Below are 21459 nucleotides of genomic sequence, written 5' to 3' on the forward strand. Positions count from 1 at the left end.
AAATGTGGAAGAAATGGTAATTGTTAGAAACTGAATTTAGAAGGCCTGAAAGGAGATGTGGTTGTTTATAGCTAATGGTCCCTGATTAATGCCAGCTGGTGGCTTGCTGCCCTGGTTCAGAGCTGTGCAGTGCAGCGTACCGTGCGCTGCCGTGACTCACTGCCCACGGGCAGGGCCAGCCTGCTCCGTGCAGGGGAAGAGCTAGCAAGAGCACCAGGGCTCTGACAGGGCAGACAGGGCTGAGAGTGCCCACTGGATACAGCTGGAACACAGGGACAAGGTTTTTGTGTGCAGCCACAGGGAGAGAATAGCACAGGAAGTACACTCTGCTCCTTTTGCTGCCTTCCTGGCTTTATTTACTGTGTGTTCTGGTATATGGATTGTTATTTGGCATGTTCTTAGCCTTCCATGCTTGTTGCTTTTGAGATTTTCCACCTTTAGTTACCACTATCCCATACCCATGGGACACTAGGTTGGCACTGGATTCCCCAAAATGTAGAATTTACTGAACTGCCCTTTTGGATATAACACACTCATGTTTATTCATTCATACACTCAACAGCATAATTAATGACACATTTGAACTTGTTTTGTAAATCATCCTATCTAGATATTTTCTAGAAAGTAATTATTAAAATAATTTATCTGAGAATCCAAGAAAAGTTAATTTTTGATTTTCTTAATTGAAAATACTTCATCCTCTCGCATTATCTTCGTAATTAATAAAGACATGTGCCAGTAAAGAAAAAAATCTCTGATTATATTTTAAGCTTCAATTATTCTTTTACCTCAAGTGTAGTAGCAATAATGATGTACATTGCCAACTTACATGAAAATGCTTGTATTCCATTTACACACCTTTATATTCCAAGGAAAGAAGGGTATACTTTCATATTGCTGCTCCTCACAGAAGTGGGGAAACCTGAATATGGTAGTTGAAAGTTCTGTGTTTGGAAGAGATCACTGACTTTGCCTGTATTGTTATTATCATTCTTTTGGCTGTGTCTGTTCTCTGGTGAATCACCATGTCAATGAAGAGGCTAAATAACTTCGCTATCAGGCTTTTAAAAGTCAATAAAAACTCCTAGGAATTGTCATCTTTCTCTGACTACTTTGGAAGGAAAATATCTTCAGTATCACTACATACAACTGCCTTGTGCACCATAGATGACTAATTGAGACAAAACAATGTATTTTTTCCATGAATATGTTTGTTCTAAAATACCAAGGACCACATACAGAAAATTAATGACATATCTTTTCAGGGAGTCATAGTTTCTGATCATAGTAATGTCTTTTGGTCACCTCCATCTCATTTGCAGGAACCTTCCTTATATTCCCAATGCATTCTGTGACTATGAGAACGGTGGGGGGAAAAAAAAAAGACAATTATTTGTTTCTCAGTTTCTCAGCTCCAGAGGTTAAAAAACCACTAAAAACTGTCATTATTCATTTTTAGGACAGATAGTACTCTCACACTTTCCAAAACCCTGTTTTACTTTCCAAACCCTGTTACAGACACACCTTGTATGAAAAGATCAGTTTCTTATGTTCCCCCTTGAACATTGAACAGGTCTGATTATAGCTAATCACATGAAGTACAAATCATTTGAGGATAATTGTGAACAAAGGCACACTTTTCAGTAGTTCTATACACCAAAGTTTCATAGCTTGCTTTATTTTTCATACTTTGTATAATAGTAGAAATTGAGACTGAATAAAAACAGAAAAGAAAACAAAAATATTTTTAGCATTCCTGAGCAAACTTTGCACGTAGTCATTGAGAAGTATAGTTATTAATTCTTTAAGCATAAGCCAACAAAAGAAGGGACAAAGAACAAGAACAGCTACATGATTCTGCCCCTACAGCACAAGCCAGCAAAGATAATGGGGTATGGCTTTCCTCTCATCCCTTGTCTGAGACAGTGAAGGCTTCACTACCTAACAGGAATTATTGGAAGGCAAGTGCTTCCATTGCTTAGGTAATTGCAATGAAGGTATAAGTAAAAAGCTCTGAGTCGGTTGTTATATCCAGGCCTTCATGAGTCCTTGACACAGAGAGTGGTATTTTGATATATGAGTGTCACATACAGTAGCTGCTCTGAAACAAATTGTTCCAGAGGTTCATCCATACAGAGGAATCTGAAGAGTGATAATGGGAGTAAAATGAGCCTTGCATATTTGAACAAGGCTTACAACACTTCATATTTACTCTTCACATCTAAGGCAGTGTCGTGCTGGAATAGATTCAGTGTCTGGTTCGCTGCTTTTGAGGAATTGTATTTGTAAGAAAATGTCACAATAGCTCTTTGTTTTCTCTACATAACAGAATAGGACTGGAACATGGACAATGAGATAGACTTGGTCAGACTCCTGGGTTCAAAACAGTAACTCAGGGTGAAGATCAATTGGTCCCACTTGCTTATAATCCAGAGAATAAATAGGGTGAAAACAGGAAACAATGAAAGCTGGAGAGTATACATAACCCAGAGTAAACTCCTCTTCAGAGAAACAATTGTGAAAGGCGTGCTGTTGTGCTGGGCTGGTTAATAACCAATTGCCTTGTCATATGCTCTGGGCACAGGAGCTAAGTGAGATCATCATGCTTGGATGCTTCACAAATACTGTGCAGAAAATGTTAATTAACCTGAGAAAATATATATGTCATTTAGGAATGCAGTTAGATACTCTCAAAATAAGCAGTTTCCATATGTTCACCTGTGGCACAAGTTGCTTTAAAAAAATAAAACCAAACATTCCTGCATCACTGATGGAGTTTATTTGTGTCAGTGAAAAATAGCTAAAAAAAAAATTTGTACTCTTGGAGGAGAAAATTAAGCCTTTGCTGGACACAGATCTAAACATTAGACAAACACTGTCTTTTGACTTTGAATTTCAACCCTTCATGTCAAACCTACAAAACAGACAGATCGTGTAGACTAACTAAAGCAATTTTTACACTGCCAACTGACAGTCATGCTTTCCCAGCTTCCAGTTTTATTTTTCAGCTCTCTCAGGTTCAACATAAGAACTTCTCTTTCTCCAATATATCCAAAGACATTTCTGTAAAACCTATTTCAGGTGCTTCTCTCCACCTCTTTGCAATCCAGCTGGCTAGTCTTAAAGAAGCTTCTTAGAGAAGACAGTTTACCTATTTCTACCTCAGAGTTCAAGAGTCTTCCCTCTAGTCCTCCCTTCAGCAAAAATTACTGAAAGTGAAGTCTGTGCCAGCAAGCTTCATTCCACTTTCATGCTTTTCCTTCCTTACTGCCACAGACTTCAAAAGACAAATCCATTAGAGGAGCAACAGCTACTAATCCTCAGCTGGTATCCAGGCAAGCATGGTGCTTTGCCTTAGATCTGTCAGTTGTTCTTAGCCCTTATTCTTCCATTTTTCAGCTGTATCAGAATATCCAGGCACATGGGCCACCTGTAAGGAATAGGAAACATAAAAATTTACAAACAGGAAGAGTGTCAAGGGAATTACATAGAAATAAATCACCAAAAGTCCATATTCCTGGCAGAAACACATTCCAATTATTTTCAAGATAAGGTTAATAGAGCACATCAAAAGAAGGGTTGTCGAATATACGTTTTGTCTAGCATTTGTGAAAGGTGATATTTGTCTACTTCTCTTAATTTCTGACAAACTTATCTATACTCTTATATCCTCACATAGGTGGGAATTTGGGGATCCTTATAGTCACATAGAAGTTGGTGCTGACCTAAGCAGCCTTGATAAGTTGATAAGCAGCCTTGCATTAGGGGATGTGTTGCGAGCATAACAGCACCACTGGGCAGTCCTTTTCTGGAAAAAATTATAGCATCTTCTGCTGTCAGCTGTTGGAACTTGGAACAACACCAAAGCACTTACCAGTGATTCATTCAGGTGCCCTTCCAAATTGTACTAAGTCTAAGGTAATTGGCTTCCATAAGTTAAGGACAAAGGAAATACGTGTCTTAATTCAGATTCCATTTGTTTTAAACCAATTTGGTTCAATTTTATCAAAAGGAGTAGCACTAAGTCTATAAATTTCAGTATGGCCTATTGTTTAAAACTGGGTTATAAATTTCCGGTTTTACTTATGATAAAACCTTTATAGCACAATATAATATAAATGTATTCAAATGTCAGTATTATTCATGCTTATGTTTAAGTCACACTGTTTTAAACAATGGCAAGGTGTGTTTGCAACTGTGAGGCAAATGGAGAATATTAAAACCACCAAAACCATTGTGGAAAGGTGATGTGATGCAAGGAGCATTTTTGAGACAGGCTATTTATTTATTTATGTACCCCTATATTACTTGTGTTTTGAACAGCACTTAATCTATCCATGGCCCATTTAAGTTCCCCACTCCTAAAATTACCTGAAGTCATCAAAGCATTATGTTTGTAATTTCAACAGGTACAGTATCTTCTACAACATATTACTCCAGTAAGCAAACTTTACAATGGACAGATACATTGATTGAAAATTTATCTAGTTCCCTGTTTTGTTGCAAATGGTATTCAAACAGAACTCTAAAATTCCCTTAATGCATTTTGAATGCATGCAACTTTACTAATCTTATCTTGGAAACAGGCTTTAAGTATAATTTGTTGAATTTTGAATTACATCAATGATGAGTAAAGCACAGACATGACAACTAGGGCATGAGCTATAAGTTTCACATCAATTTTTACGTGAATTTTTCTGTTATGTTTGATGATGTAAAACTTTTGTTAACACCTGGCCCATGCAAATGAATTTTAGAGATTTTCCTACATCACAGCTTCTCTTGAAGCTCTTTGAGTTTTATAGATTTTTTTTTGTGAGTTATGTAAAAGGCTGATTGAAAAGAAAAAAAACCAAAAACCCAAAATGAAAGACTTCTTAACACTGTTGTCTCTTGGGAGATTGTCCTAATTTGTTCAGATAATGCTTTCATTTCTGTTTTACAGAGTAATTCAGTGTAATTAGTGCAAATCTCCAGTTAAGACCTGAAATCCCTACTTGTATAACCAAGCATATCAAATGCTTATCTCTTGAGGAAAAATGCTTTATCACATTCTTCCTTCCTGCTAATACCTCAGAAATGCCCTCACTTTCATTAAATTCAGTAGATTCCTTAGCTTTATAAAACTCACATCAAATTCTAATATTTACTTAGAAGCATTGACATGCTTACTATGGAAGTATTTAGTGTCTTCTAAATATGAAACTATAGTTGGGTTGTATTAGAAAATAATACATGAGGGAAAAACATATTTCTATTATAATTACACTTTTCATTAGTTTTATTCAGATGATTTGAATAATCACCTGAATAAAAGATACTTATCTAAGGGTTATATTTTAATTTATATTAGAAAAAAATCCACCTTTTCTACCAAGAGTGATATTTCTGATTTAAATTGGGCTATCAAAGGTAAAGATTCTCCAATATAATATTATTTTTTTAAAAAAATGCTCTGTGTTTCTCAAAGGCAGCTTTACTTACTAAAAAATAAGAAGGGTTCATTTTATGTGTGGAGATAGAAAATACTTGAAAACATTTATGTGAAACAACAGTAAACAAAAGAGGACTCCTTTATAAAATAGAACTGACTTAAAAAGAAATTACTTAATACTGGAAGTGCAATTTTTGATTTTTCAGTAGGAACTGAAGGTAGTGACTTCCTAAAAGGAAGGAAAGTCTCTGTGTGCTTACTCTCAAAATTTATCCAAAGACAACCTGACTTAAAAGTTTCTTCTTATTTTTTAATTAGAAACCTAAGCTTCACATGCCAAGATCTGCTGGAATTTGAGGTGACAAGGAATTGACTACCTGTGCTGAATCTACTTCTTTGAGGACAGAAAGTGAAAACCTCAGCATCACTCCTTGAAATGTGCCAATATGTAGTGCACTGATCCAGTTCCTGTGATTCATCCTTAACAGCCAAGTTCATTACCCTGCACATTATTGGAACTTGTGTGTCAGTGTCTACTTGTTTATTACTTACTTCTTTAGATTAAAAAAACCTATACCTGGAAAAATAATCCATGATGTAAGTGTGCTTGATGGAAAGTTTGATCTATATTGCATGCACTCTAACTGAGACCACACTTCCTTTGATGCCTGTCATACACTCTGGTTTTCGTTATACAACATTTCAAACTTACTACAAAACTAATATCATCCCTCAGTCTTGCACATCACAGGAGACAACACAATGTAGAAGAAAATATGGTAAAATAAGATTTCCTAAAGCAATAAGAAATCATTCATCTAGGTATAACTTTTTTTCACACATGTCAAAAATAATGCAATTTAAATTTTCTTAAAAAAAACTTTAACAGGCTTTCTTTATGACATAAGAATACTGACTACTTTTAGGAGACAGGCAATCAAGAATATAGATGCAATATAGTCAATAACTCACAAGAATACAGAGCTGGGAAATGAAGAATTGTGTAAGATTGTCCTTTCCTTCTCACTACACTGAGGCAAAAGCTAGGCTACCCAGAAAATCCTTAACAGATATTTGTCTATCATATTTCAAAAACAAGAATATATTTCCTCAGATCTGTAAGATACCTCACTCTAGCCTTTCATTAACTAGAATACCAGAAAAGCATCCTTAGCATACCATGTTTTCATAGGACTGGCCTTTTTTTTCTGAATCCTGTTGCTTGAAATTGTTTTCATTCCTCACTCACTTCATAGCCCATCCAAATTGTTTAGGGTTTTTAGTTTTCATGGGGTTTTTTTAAAATTCTTAAGTATTCCTTTCCCAAATAATCTTCCTCTGTATTATCCCTTCCTTTAAAGTTTAAAAAAAATTCTAGGTACACTTTACACCAATCTATGTTGGTTTTATTTTTTATTTCTGACTCAATGGCTGTGTGGATTAAAACATCATGATGATAAAAGAGAAAAAACTGCCCCAGAAAATTTTGCCAAAACCAACTATTTTTCAAAAATCTGGTGGTGGGGAAAGAAGTGTTTTGTTTGGTCCTGCACAACATCTAACTGAGCACACTGTTATTGATGGCTTGGAAGGCTATAATTTCATTACCTTAAATAGTCTGGGCTAGTAAAAACTCAGTGGTCTATTTTTGTTAAGTTTTTAAAAGGTTATAATGAGACAGTTCTATGTAAAGGTTCAGAATACTTATTCCAGTGGTTCCAAAATCTTTACTGGTTTTGGTGACTCCCAGGTCTCTTTATCCAATCTGACACAATTTTCTCTTTGGGCTTCTCTGCAAGGGAAAAGGCCACAAGAGATATGCATGGACTTGACTTACCCCATTACATCTCTAAAAAAAATAGCAAACACAGACTGATAAAATGTTGCTTTTATAGGACCAGCACTATCATACGATTAAATATTATTGAATTAAGTTCTGAAGTTTTATTCAATAATGTCCAAATCTCACTACATAATTATATAAAAGAAAAGTGCTGATTCCTCAGCTCTGTATATTGAGAGTGACCTAAATCTGATGTTCAATAAGATATTAAAAAACTTTTTAATTGCATGCAGATGGCAAAGATGAATAAAGTCAGCATTTCAAATGAAAAGGTTCTGTCCACTGCCTTGGATAGTATTTTCCAGCTGATGAAGACTTCTATACTGAGACTTATAAATGAACAAATGAATAAATTGACAAAATGGAAAGAATGTATTTAATAAACTGAAATTGTTCTGCAGAACTACATATTTATTACAGAAATAAGGGAATATAAGATTACACCTAACATTCACAAAAGAGGCAATCCTTTACTTGATTTGGTCTACATCCAAAACCATAATAAATCCTTTCTCTTTTTTTCTAACTCAATCTTTGTTATTACTACATCTTGGTGAGAGAAGTCCCATATGACAAAATGGGCATTTGTGTTACCTTGACATAAATTGGATGGACTAAATGACTGGATAATAGGCATACAGTTAGCATTGGGGTTAATCTATTTGTGAGGAAAAAAATTTCTTGGTCTTATTTTTAATTTGAATACATTTTTGTAGGTATACTTTCTGATGTGTTCATCTAAATCTACATTTTACTTGCAGCTATAGTCAGTATTAAGTTACATGACATTAGGGGACATTTATTGTATAAAACACATAATAGCTTTTAGGGAATCTTACCACTGTAAGAAAACTGTTTCTTGAACATATGATGTTTCTCAAGTGCTCATTCTTTTGACTGTTAGGATTAACAATAATACTCTTAATTCCTACTGAAGATAAAAGAGTTTTGCTACCTCTTTCTTGGATAAGCTGCTGCATGAATGGCTTTTGTTGTTGTTGTAACAATTTCTTACTCCAAAAGACTCTAAAAATCATGCAATGAAACTGCCTCTTTTTTCTGCTTCCTCACAACAATGCCCTCCTCTAACACCATGCACTCCAGACTATAGGAAGCTAACACAAGAGATGTGTCACCCTAAAGCTCTTTGACTGGCATCTAGCATACATCAGAGTCTTTTTATACCTCTTGCTCTATTCTATTTTCACATTTATTACTAGATTCCATTGAGCAATGAACAGATGTTCTTCCTACTGTTCTGTATGATAGTCTTAAGTCACATTTTTCGAACAGATGTTCTCCTGCATGCACTTCATTTTCTTTAGTTTTTATGAGTTACCATCTGACAGCTAATTCTTGCTTAAATTTAAGGACTACTGTTCACCAGGGAATCCCACCCAGGCCATTGGCCATCATTTCTAGAAATTAGTTAGCTCAGGGTACAACAGCACACCAGAATACAACAGCACACCAGAATACATTGATTGATAACAGCAACAAGAAAAAGAGTTATCTAAGGGGGATAGCAAGGGAAACCATTGAGTTCAAGCCATAGCAAGTCCACATTCAAAATTAATAGCCTGCAACCAGGCCAATTCACACTGGGAGTCAAATATCACATCAGAGTTCAGAAACAAGAATCAGAGCCAGGGAAGAAGCTGAAGTAGAGCAACAAACAGACAGATGCATAGGGGATAGAAAAGACACATAGGTTAGATTAAAAAATGTCAGCTAGATCTGCATCATGCATATAAGTCGAAATCCCATAAATGCAAACTGGTCATAATAGTCCAAAATATTTTTGGGGGAGTTAGCTCATCCATCAAGTAGTAGTCAAGGACAAAAAGAAGCCAAAGGAAAGCAATTGTTAATGGTCTGGTGGATGTTACCAAAAGCCTACAAATTTCCACTAAAGCATTTAACTTTTTCCCAGGAAAATGCTTAGAACTGGTTCACTTAGGAAGAAGCTGCTTTCCAGCTGTTGAAGTTTATGCCCAGTTGGAAATTAAGCACCACACAGTACTCACCCAACCCTCCTCTTCCACCACAACCCAGTGGAATGGGGAGGAGAATCGAAGCAAAACTCATGAGCTGAGACAGAAACAGTTTAATAGGGAAAGCAAAATCTGCGCACAATAGCAAAGCAAAACAATGAAGTTTTGAATGAAATGAAACGATGAAACAATTCCTTGCTTCCCATTGGTTCATCCACCTCCAGGAGAGCAGGATGCCATCATGTGCAGGGGTGACTCAGGAGGACAAACACCATCCCTCCAAATGTCCTCCACCTTCCTCCTTCTTCCCCCCATTTTATGTCCTGACCATGATGTCAGATGGTCTGGAATGTCCCTTTGGTCATCTGGGGTCCCGTCCTGGCTGTCTCCTCCCAGCCTGCTGTGCATCCCCTGCTGCCAGCGTGGCAACACAAACAGCAGGAAAGGCCTTGGCTCTGGTAAGCCCTGCTCAGCAATTACAAAACATCTTGCTAGACCTCACATACACAGCTCCAGATGTATGTATCTTACTTGGTGCTAAGAAAGTAAAAAAAATAAATCAAAGCAGGATAAGGAAACTGTATTATGTGACAAATTAAACACCTAAAGACTGAAAAATCCCCAAACTTTTAACAAATAGGGTAGTGTTTGACCAAGCCTAAGACTTTTTCACAAAGTCTCTTGTTTTGTTTTGTTTTGTTTTCCTGTTTTGTTCTGTTTTTGAGGGGGAGGGGGAACAGAATGAGAGGTTACATGTCTGAATTTATATTTTGAAGAATACCAATTCTTCAGGGGATTCATTTGCTCAATAAACCAACTATTGGTTGAGAGAGAAGTAGAGTTTTCCATGGACAATCTAGGATAACACAATAGTTTTGCAATTTTTCCTTACTCAGGGGTAAGCATACATAAATAAGATATATGAGCTGAAGATCTCCACATGAAAACTATCTGCATTAAAACTGAAGCTAAATTAGAGCCTGCTACTGAACACGGAGTAAGGCTCCTCAAATTACTAAGTCCATTTGGATTTCTACTTCATTTAGCTGACTCAAAATAGAGGTCAGTATCCCTATAGAATTTTGTGACATTTTCACTTTTTCTGTTTTCATATTTCACGTTTTTTATCACATTTTTATTTAGCTATGATTGCTAATGTAAACCAGCATGACTTGCTGCATCATCTACCACTAATATGTATTAGCCAGGCTACAAAAGAAGCAGTGTAATTTAAATCCTGCTCCTTCCCTGACTGACAATTCAAGGCCATTCAAATAACACTGACCTATGTTTTCTTTACTGTAATGTCTGCTTTTATGAATTTTCTTCATCTTTTTACTGTAAGAAGCCTTGTGGTCCAGTATGACAGAGACACTACTTACAGTCTTCATTAACTACCACAGTTCTTACCAAAATACATAATCTTACCATATTTTATTGTTCATTTCTCTACACATATTTTTATATGAAAATGATAGGAGGGAAGTTTTTAGTTTAATGGAAGAAAAAATTGTGTAAAAGCTTGTGATCATATCAAAAAGAACAAGACTTACCAATTTGTTACTATCTCCTGGAAGTAGCAAATGTCTTCTCCTTGTTAGTGTTAGACTGTTGACATTTTTAAATAGCTATATTTTCTGAATACATATTTCTGAAAACAAGACAATCTCTACTTTACATTTTTCCAATGTGTAAAACAGAAAGGCAGTCCCAACCTCAGACCATCAACCACATCAGTGCAAGTGAAAGATGGAAATAGAAGGTAAATGTGTATTCTCTGTGATTCCTATTATCAGATTTTCATAGGTATTCAATCAAAGAGAGCTAGATGGAAGATATCAACAGGTTATTTTCAAGGAAGTCCCAGTCTTACAGGAAATCATGGGCCAAAATATTGTAGAAAAGCGGAGAGTGTTTAAAATGCTGCCAGTGGTCATTGGGAATTGGAAATAGGTGTTGGCCTAACCTCAGCACCCTCAAGACCCACTCACAGCTCCTTTTAAGTACAGACAGAGCACAAACTGCTCATTTTGAGTCCTGTTCTTCATCCTGGAGCAAAGAGAGCAGGAGGCTGCTCTCCATGACACACAGGGCCTCATCCCTTGATGGCACAGGCACTGGGCAGACCACAGCAGCCTGAGCACCCGAGAGATGTCTTTGGTACTAATGTAAGCACAGACTACTTCCACAGAAAAATTCAAAGGTGGTTCACAAATATGTTTATTTTTACAAAAGGGTCTGTGAATCTCTCAGAGTAAAACTACCAGGGAGTCAAACACACAGTTTGCCATGGGACTGTGTCCTAAATGGAGGACTGTTTTGCCTCACTTCTTCACTTATGTCTTCTGGATTCCTGTTGGTATTTTCTGCCTCACTTTTTTCTCTGTATTTAATATTTAGCTTTGCACCTTACTTAATAATATCAACTCCTACCATCCAAACTCTTTCCCAGCTTCTTTATGGACAGCTTGATAAATAACTGTTTTCTTAAGAAATGTTATAATGTTGTTTTTTATATTACTGGACACGATAATTCTGAATACAAAAAAAAAGAAAAAAAGAAAAAAGTATATAAATTTTATTTCTTAAAAAAAGACAAAAAATAGACAACAAAAAGATAAATTTATCTTAGAAAAGAAAAAACCCCAAAACCTGAAATCTACCGTTACAATGCTTTGAGTTTTAAAAGCAGCATAAGTAAGATGGAAAAAACCTCTTATTCAACTCAGAGACCTTGTACTCAGAAACACTATAAATAAATAAAATATAAGGAAGGTTTTGACAAAAGAGTAGAGATGAGAAATATCCTCAATTAAAAACACTCCTTCTGAAAAAGATTGAAAACAGAAGAAAGAAAATCTCTCTTCTTCAACTCAGAGCTCAGAGCCAGAGGAAATAACACAAACAGAAAAAAAGCCTTTCACAGTGAAAACACTAGATTTTCCCTAATTTCAAAAAAATGTAAAAATTTTTAATATAAAATTTGTTTCCTAAGGGATAAATAGATGAAGAATATGGGGACCAGACAGCTCCTAAGAATTAAAAAGAGAAAATTCTTTGAAAAACCCCAAGAAAAATAGGACACCTACTTATGTCAGTCTCAGCTGTAAGATAAAAGAATGTGAATGGTTACAAAGGCTGCCAACGAGTGCCTCAACAGGCAGCTGCTGTGAGATGATAGAATTAGTTAATAAGATCTCGCAGTGCCAAGAGACCAGGAGGTTCTCGCTGTGGCACCAGTTATTTTTTATCACAGCTCGGTGCCACACTGCTATCAGACAGATGCTTTCAAAAAGACTGCACATGACGCTGGAGCTGAAGTTACCTGACTGTCTGTGGCTCTGAGCTCTGAAATGGGCTGCTCAATCTGCAGAAGCCAACATATTAACTGAATGGTCTGGCATACATTTCCTGCCAGTGCTGCTCTCTTCCGATGGAAGAGCCTACAGGCTACTATGGAACGCCGTTTATGCCTCTCATTCCCCAGATGACAATATATTACAGGTTTCTTACATACAGCTGTGCAATAAAAAAAATTTCTTTAACCAGCTGAAGCAATCTCATTCATCTTAAGGCATTTTAAAATCAATAGGGTGCTAATTCTCATTCATAATAATTATGTTAACCATTATATGTAGGGAACAGGGTCACACTCCAGTGGAAAAAAGAAATAATCATGGGTCTTCTTCCACTAAGATGACAATTCAAGAGTGAAATAAGGGACAACAGGTAGATGCAGTCTAGTCAGAAAGCACTAGCAGCAAGGAAATTATATATTTCAGTACAACAGATAGCAGACTCAACACATCCCAGCACAGGATGCTTTTCACAAGCACTGCAGCAGACCTAGACCTAACAAAAGATAATGAGGAATCAATACAGATGCTTGCAGGGAATACCTTCCAGGAATGATGAGTTATTTGCAAAAAAGAATGGAGATGACTCTGAAAAAGTAACACCTGGGGAAAAGTAGACTGATATGATGAAAAAGATTATGTGTAGGATGAAGCTTGTCTCAAAAATGTCTGAAGGGGATTAAAAGCATCTTATCTTCTGTGCAGCACAGCAGAGCACAGAATGCTTGCATTTGTCTTCCCCAGAGTAAAGGATCAAGGCAAAAGAAGCTGTGAACTTTGTCAAGTTTTATGTTTTGGCAAAGGGAAAGAAAAGGCGCTATTTCAGATATGGCGAACAAAATCAGAATGACCTAGCTATGTCAGGACGTAGGACCTGCAAAGGGTTTGAAGCCTAAATACCACTCAATATGCAAAGCTGATCAATTGGTGAGAGAGTAATTTTATTGTCTGTCATCATAAAAAATTATAGGGTTAGGTGTTGAAAATATTTAAAGTTTTACTTAAGGTAGCAGCTGGATAATTTTCAATGGGCAACAGACAGAGGAAGAAAATTGTCACCATGTTGCCATTTATCACTATCAGAATCTTGGGCTGGAATGAGGATCAGTGGAGAAATCTGAAGTCATAGAGGATTTAAGTTAATTCTGTGAAAATCCCATGGAAGCTGAAAAGATAAAAAGTGTTTCCACCTGAAATCCAAACATATTCCTTCTGTCCTGGACACTAGAACACACACTAGAACTGTGGGGAACTTTTTGGAACAGCTCCTAAATAGTGCAGCAGAGACAGCAGAACATGGGAGATTGGTGAGAGGTCTTTTGCCTGTTTGTGGTTCTCTTTGTAACGGAGCTGCCATGCAAATTAAAGTGTATTTTAACTCTGTGAAACTGGAGGAATTAACAGAGGTAATTCCTATTTTAACTGTGTAGCTGTAGTCATGGAGTTCGAATGCTGGCAAGCCACAAATTTGAACCCAGTGACTTGAAGAAAGAGGGATGTCCAGAATGACTGTCTCCCACTGTTGCAACAATTAGAGGAAGAGAAGGACAAACAAAGAAAACAAAACAAATAAATCATAACAACAATATGCCAGAAAAGACATGTCACAGGCAAATAGACATGGGTAAAATACAGGCTAATTCTCTTGTTTCCATATTGCAAATAATTTTCATGATTTGATCCTAGGAGGATCATAGATGATGAGCTATTTCTTGTCAGTTTTTAAAAATTTCCCAATTAAATGACATCTATGAAGATAGAAAACAAAGATATTTGTTTGGCTCATTTTAGTTATCATATAATATAAATCTTACATATGACAGCTTTAATAGATTATTTTTCCTCAGCAAAACACCCTATACTAGACGTTGCCAAATTCCCATTATATTCATTCATTAATAATTCCAAGATATGGGGAACTTCGTAACATTTTTTTTTAATTTGAAGAAAAGCAATATTTTTGGTATGTTTAGAAGTAACTGAGTTATAAATCTGTATAATCAATAAAAATATATCCAGAGAAAATAAGTTTTGCAAGTAACTTACCCTAAGTATTTAAATTTTTTAAAATTTTTAAAGAATTTTAAATTTTTAAAAATTTAAATTTTAAATAATTTAAATTTTTTTAAAAGTTGAATAAATGGTCAAACATAGCAATTTGAACTGTATAAAGACAAAATTGGTGGCATTTTGAGAACTATTTTAGCCTATGGTGTATGAAAACTTACGTTTTATATTAGAAACTCCTGTGGTGTAGTGGTAAAAGAAAAAAGACACGCAAACAAAGCACAGCTGTTTCACTTTAGAGATACAGCTTTTCTTTCTGTTGCAGCAGTGACGTTTTGGCAGCAGCTGCTATTCTGGGATCCCCCTGGTCTTGCTCTCTCTATTACCTTCAATCTCAGTGGGATTCACTTCTTCTAAGTGCTCTTCTTTAATCTCTTCCTTTGATTTTCTAACTTAATTTCTTGAAAGTTCAGCTATATCCCTGTTTGTGAATTGCTTTCTCTTTTATGCTTTTCTGAGAGTACAAATACACGAACACTCTTTTCAGTGTTTTGGTAACTCTGCTCAATCAGAGAAGCAGCAAAAGAGATTCTTTGTCTCTGGAGTTTAATTCCTAGCTAAAAATTGAACATATTTTTGTGTCAGGTAACAGATATAAGCAAGCATACTTCAAATTAGCTAACAGAATGGCATTTTCAAGTTATTTCAAATATCCTATATATATATCATTCAAATGACAAGCCAACATTTTAAACCACAAGACTATATCTGAGCTCATGACTCACAACAGAAAGCTGAAAGAAAATTCTACTGATGATGATCCAGTTTTGAATCTTTGGCAAACCCTGAGATTCAATGACTTAGAAAGTGCTGAATGAACATACAGTTCCATTTATAGTATTTAGTCAAAGTAACTTTTGTGTCACTGTAACTCTAATTATGAATGAAATATTCATTAGGGTTGGGTCTTAAAAATTCTGTGATCCTAATCCAAATGAAAGTAGATACTACAGTGTGGTTAACACAAAGTTTTGGAGACAATACAACTCTTAGTTTGAATGACAAATTGTCAGCCTAACTAGATGAGCATTGAATCATGTCAAGCATAGCAATCTTTATGGTGAAACACCTTAAAAGTAAAGGTCATTGTAGAAGCAGAAAGCCTTTGCAGATTATGACTGGAAATAAAGTTTTCATGCCTAAATTTTGCATGAAATATTTTGCTTGAAATATTTTTGGTTTTGTTAAGGAAACTTATCTATACTACTGAAAGTTTGAAAAAATAACTGCATGGATGCTAAAGATAATTATGGAAGTTTGAACTCTTAGGAACGGGCACTCTGAAAAACAGAAGAATAACCTTCCAAAAAATGCAAAGGCTAAATAATATCAAAAGGTCTATATTTTTGGCATCTAAAACTGATAGCTGAAATGGTGCATTTATGTACTGTACATCCAAGCCTCAAAAATTAAGGGGGAGACGAACATACTTTTAAAATCCTTCCATCCATTTTCCAGCTACAGACTAGATCTCAAATAAGTATTTAATTTGCATTTTAAAAGGTGTCTTGATTGGTTATTAATTAAATATTGGTAGTTCAAAAACATATTGAAATTTAGCAGGAATGCAAGAGATAAGTTAAGAGATAAGTTGCTAAATTATTTATATAAAACTACCACTGAAATTCACATATACTTACACTGTTATTCCATTAATGAACTCTCATTGTTGTTCAAAAGGATATTTAGTTTTTAATTGGTAGTAATAAAGCCAGCAGAAGCTTCTTAGTTCTTAATTAATATAAACTCTTCTGCTCTTGGATCCAAATTGCAGTTCATCTCCTACATCAAGGCAGACTGCAGAAAAAGAAGAAAACACTTTGCTTTGGCTCTGTTTCTCTTGCAGTTTGTCATTTCCCTTATGCTGAGGCCCTGCCCACCTTGATGCCTACCCCAGGACCTTAATATGCTTATCTCGCTCATACTTTCAACAAACGTCTTAGTCAAAATTATGCACTCATACTTCCTGTGAGGAGTAAGCCATATAAAATTGATGAAGATTTTCCCTGTTATAGTAGCTCCATTTTGGTTTACTCCCTCAAGTTCATGTTAATGTGAGTAATGCAGTCAGAAATTACTCATCCATTACAATAGGATGGAAAAAGGAATCTGAACTAAAGTCCAGTAAATTTACAGGCTATTATACTGCTGCTGTGGACATAAAATCCATGTCTTGGGTTAGACACTGATGCTATAAACACCTACCAAGAGCCAAATTTCTTGGGGAAATCAGTCTTTGAAATTAATGTCTGGAGAACATTTTACTAACATTTACAGGCAGAAAATGAGGGGATATTAAATCCAAACATAAAGTTTTGAAGATACAACTTCTTTAGGGGAAAAAAAAAAAACTCTCTAGTGGAACACACTTAAACCCTTTATTCTATCTCTTCTTTTTGGATGATGAAAAATATAGCAAGTAAAGAGAGAGAGAGTCTATATATTGCTTTACTTATTTTCATAATTTTTTTACACTAAGAACACAGTGACCTACTACAAGTACACAGAAAAAAATACCTTCTTTAATGAAATGAAAGATGAAATTATGGAAACAAGCTGCACTACTTTCTTCAGAGGTGCTGTATTTCTAGTGGTTACTTGGCCTAAGATGATGGTTTGTGACAGCTGTATGTTAGATTCTTTCAAATGCAATCCAAATAATTTCCTCCAACTGAGCTGCAATGGCTAGTTCCTCATGCCTCCTGTCCTTTCTCATATACTTACAGCCTTGGGGCTGTGGCCATGCCAGAAAAAGATAAATTATCAGGATTATAGTGGAGACAAAAATGATGTCTGGTATATGCTCTGATGGTTTTAGCTGTTGGACAGTAGACTCCAGTGGATCTTTAACTGCAGGACTACTAAATCAGGAAGTTTCTATAGAGCCAGCAAATGAAATGAGGGAAGGAAAAGTCAGAGTAATTAGTAACTTAAGCTTAAGTTTTCAGAAGCTTATCCTATCAAATATACACATACAACCAGCAGATTATCTCTAATCTCTAGTCTCCATTTGAAGTAGCTGAATGAATTAGATTTATATTTAATTGAGTTTTATTTCATGCCTTCTTTTATTAAGATGTTGATACATTTGAAATGAAAATTTATTTTCTTTCCAGCTGTGCAGAACATGTAAAGATAGTGCTCACAAATTCAGTTTATAAACTGATATAAATTTATGAGGCAGCTGATGAAGCCCAGACAGACCAAATGTCTGTCTGTATTAGTGTGGAGGGTGCAAGGGCCAGACCATGCTGACAAACCCTTGTCAGCAAGGGTTTGGACCTTGAATGAAGAAGGCAGCCCACAGCACAGGTCTCTGCAAACAACTTCATGTTGTTTTGTAGGCTGAGGCCACAAGTGACTCTGGCAAAAGGTCTGGCTTAATTCTTGGGCTTGTCTGATTTAATTGCTGGCAAGACCCACACAGAAACAAACACTGTTCTAGTCCCAAGTCACAGAACTTGTCCTTTATCCCAGTTGAAGAAGTAGGGCAAAGGCAAACCTTCCTAGGCATAGGCTCAATTGCAAGAGTTCAGAAACCAAATGAGCCTGAGCTAGAAACTTCACTTAAAACAAGGTATTAAAGTATTTAAGGCACTATTTATCTTCAAGTTTTATCTCTTTTTAAAGGAAATTCACTATCCTATCCACATCATGAAAGCAAAGAATGAGAAGAAATATCAGGAGAGTTAAAATAAAAAATATATAACTTAATTAATTCACAGCTGTGCAAAACATGATTAAGTAATTGAAATGATAGAATCAAGGAGAGAGGAGATTATTTTAGGCAGTCAGAAGTGTGTAATTATGAGTAATGGGCTAAATCTGAGCAAAAGAAAAACTTTAAAGATAAAGCCCAGAAACAAATTCTCACTAGTCAGCTCGACACATGCACAAAATAGCTTTTGCTGGTGTAACCACAAATATAAGTTGGGTAAATGTATGCTGGGGCATTCAGATATCATAAGCAAGAGAGAGTTATGCCAGCTCAAGAAGAAACTTGAAGCAGGGTACCTGATGCTCAGGTGAGAGAATGTTCAGATTTCACTTCTGTTCTGTTAATATCTGAGGCATCAACTCTTCAGTTTTCCCATTTTCTGACATTTTTTCAACAGATAATCTATCACGTTGGTGCTGGGGGTTTGAGTTTCTGCTGATGAGAAACTGGAGCATGGCCAAAGAGAGCAGGACTCAGGTGTAAGAGGTATCACTTCCTTCTTTCTCCCAATATTCCACAATTCCAGGGGAGCATTCAGTTACTGACACTAAATAAATCCAGGGATCAGCCAGATATAGCAATGTTCTGGCTTTAACATTTCTTCTTTGCAGTGTAGCGATTTAAAACTATTCAAGGATTGCAGTGGTCCAGAGGCACCATTCCTTTTCTTTGGCTTTAACAGGTTACATATGTGACTCTTTTGTCCTATCCATGTCACTAACTGGACATTCAGTTCCCATGGCTGCTTCACTCATAGTCCAAGCCTCCATGAAAAATTCTTCCTGTTAAGGAAAGCATACCACAGTTTTTTCACACTATTCTCCAAAAGGCTGGAGGGAACTCATACAGTTAATGAATTTGTAACAGGAGTACTAGCTAAACTCCTTTATAAGGTCTGATACAGAAACTGCACTCTGAAGGGCTCCTACCAAATCTTCACAAATACCTGATTTATCTGGTTACTTACGAGACAGCAAAGATTTACAGGGGAGAGAAAGCATATAAATGTACAGTGGAAAAGATGCTGTGCTATATTTTGAATGGTCACTGCATTCATAAGTCTCTCTGAATTTCGGACATTTCAAGTGGTTTTAGCATAAGATGCCTTTTAGAACCCACATGTACAAAATGGCAGCAAAACAAAATGTCCAAGGTCTACTCTGGTTGTCCCCCTGCCTTCTCTTCCACACATGTTTAATATCTCTCTTAACCTCTGGACACCTCAGGCCTTAGCTGAAGAAGGGTTTGCCAGAAATTCTTCATTAGATATCCTCACAGTCTTCACAGATTTTTTAATCACTCTCTTTCTTCATTTTTTAAGGAAAAAGCGGCAAAATGGTGCTCTGTGCAAAAGGCTACTTCTCCCCCACACTTCTCCTGCCATCTTCAGAATGCAGTATCTCTTTCAACTGCTAAGAATTTAAAAATATAGTTTGAGCTGATTAAAAAATACTCTTATTCTCTGATAACTAGCCAATAGTTGTTGTGAGAACAAATCATGCAGCCACCAAGCAAGCACACAGTAATTCATAGTTTCAGTTCTGATTATCAGATGAAGTCATTCAAGCTAGCTATTCAAAAGCTTTCACTAGCAATATTGTGCCAAGGGGACTGCTTAAACTGGGATTTACTGTCCATCTTCTACATTTTGGTAATCACATTTCAGCTTAAACCTTGCCATGACCCCAGATTCAAGGGAATGTAATGGTCTGGACACATGATAATCCTGCTGGGTTATGTAAGGAAATGATTAAGGGTTTCACCATGTCCTGTCAGCTCTGAGCACTAATTCCAAAAGCACATTCCGCTTTCTTTGACAGATTTTAGGAGTGTCCATATCCTAAATGGCAGTTGGTTTTCATAATAATCTGAGCCATTACACTCAATACTTTTATATAACACTGCCAATAGTGGTTGTTTAAATATCATTCTTTTAAGTGTTTTATATTATCAATTTGTGGCTTTATTCACAGCTTTAATGTTTGGAATTTCTGCTCCTCCCCCATTTAGGCAAACATTCGGTGTGACATGTTCAACTTTCAATATTTAGTAACTCTATTAGATTCTAAATTCAGAAGCTCTCTTTTATAATATCCAAAGACTTACACAGGTATGAATTTAGAGGTATAATGTCTAAATATTAACTGATATGGCAAACATATATGATTCCAGCACATCTAATCTTTGAATTCCTGTAATAATCAAATCTTAATCTCCTGGAAATAGGTCGCAAAAGCAAACACACTGTTTTAGTTTACAGCCCCTTGAGAGTTTTTGTTCCTCCAGTTATTCTCATTCTTTCAAATGTGCAGAATTTTTCAAATCCCATCTTTAGCTTTCCGCATTTTGACATACTAAACATCTGCATGCAAAAGTGGGAATACCTGCCACTTGGATTTGTTTCCTTTCTGAACTCTCATTTTCATGTTCTTAATTTTCATTTGGTTTTTTGTGATGTTTCTTTTTGAGGGGATTTTTGTTTTGTTGGTTATTTGTTTGATCTTTTATGGTTTTTATAAAAATATACTGAGTACTGGATTCCACTGAGTTTGTAATTACAGGCTAACACAAAAAATTGAAGATAGTGTTCAAAATATGGCAGTACAGCAATTAAGAATGGACCTTTTGACTTTACCATTTACAGTCCCAAGAGACAAGTAAAAATTGAGTATCTAGACTAAGTACCTAAGGATTAGAACCCTTTTTTTAGGTCTGGCATGCATGATCCCTATACTCTACCTATGAATGCTCACAAGTGAAGTAGCTTTATCCACAAGTATGCTTTTAAAGCACACCCAATTACTTGGTGGTACTCTGAATAAAGTGGGGCTGGAACCAGCATGAAACACAACTTTGAAATGTGGAATCATACTTAGCATTTTGGGATTCCTTCATTTTCTCCTCTGTGCTATAAATGCCAATCCATGCTGTGCTTATTCCACTAAAGCTTATCTGACAGCAGCCCAAAGCTAAACCTTTGAGGGATTCTGGCAATTTGAGCCATGCTGAAATGTGTACTTTTCTGCCTGAAACTGAACTGGGGAACT

The 21459-nt window shown here is 36.0% G+C and overlaps 1 long non-coding RNA gene across 1 annotated transcript; it reads right to left on the reverse strand.

Moving 5' to 3' along the window:
* Positions 1-1761: 1761 nt before the first annotated feature.
* LOC129133069 (uncharacterized) lies at positions 1762-19178 on the reverse strand. The gene is made up of 3 exons (XR_008535913.2): positions 18709-19178; positions 16335-16491; positions 1762-3430 (listed from the first exon to the last, which is right to left on the reverse strand). It is a non-coding gene; the product is annotated as an uncharacterized LOC129133069 (long non-coding RNA).
* Between the last annotated feature and the right edge of the window lie 2281 nt (positions 19179-21459).

Source organism: Agelaius phoeniceus, chromosome Z (genome assembly GCF_051311805.1).
Source record: "Agelaius phoeniceus isolate bAgePho1 chromosome Z, bAgePho1.hap1, whole genome shotgun sequence".
NCBI lineage: Eukaryota > Metazoa > Chordata > Aves > Passeriformes > Icteridae > Agelaius > Agelaius phoeniceus.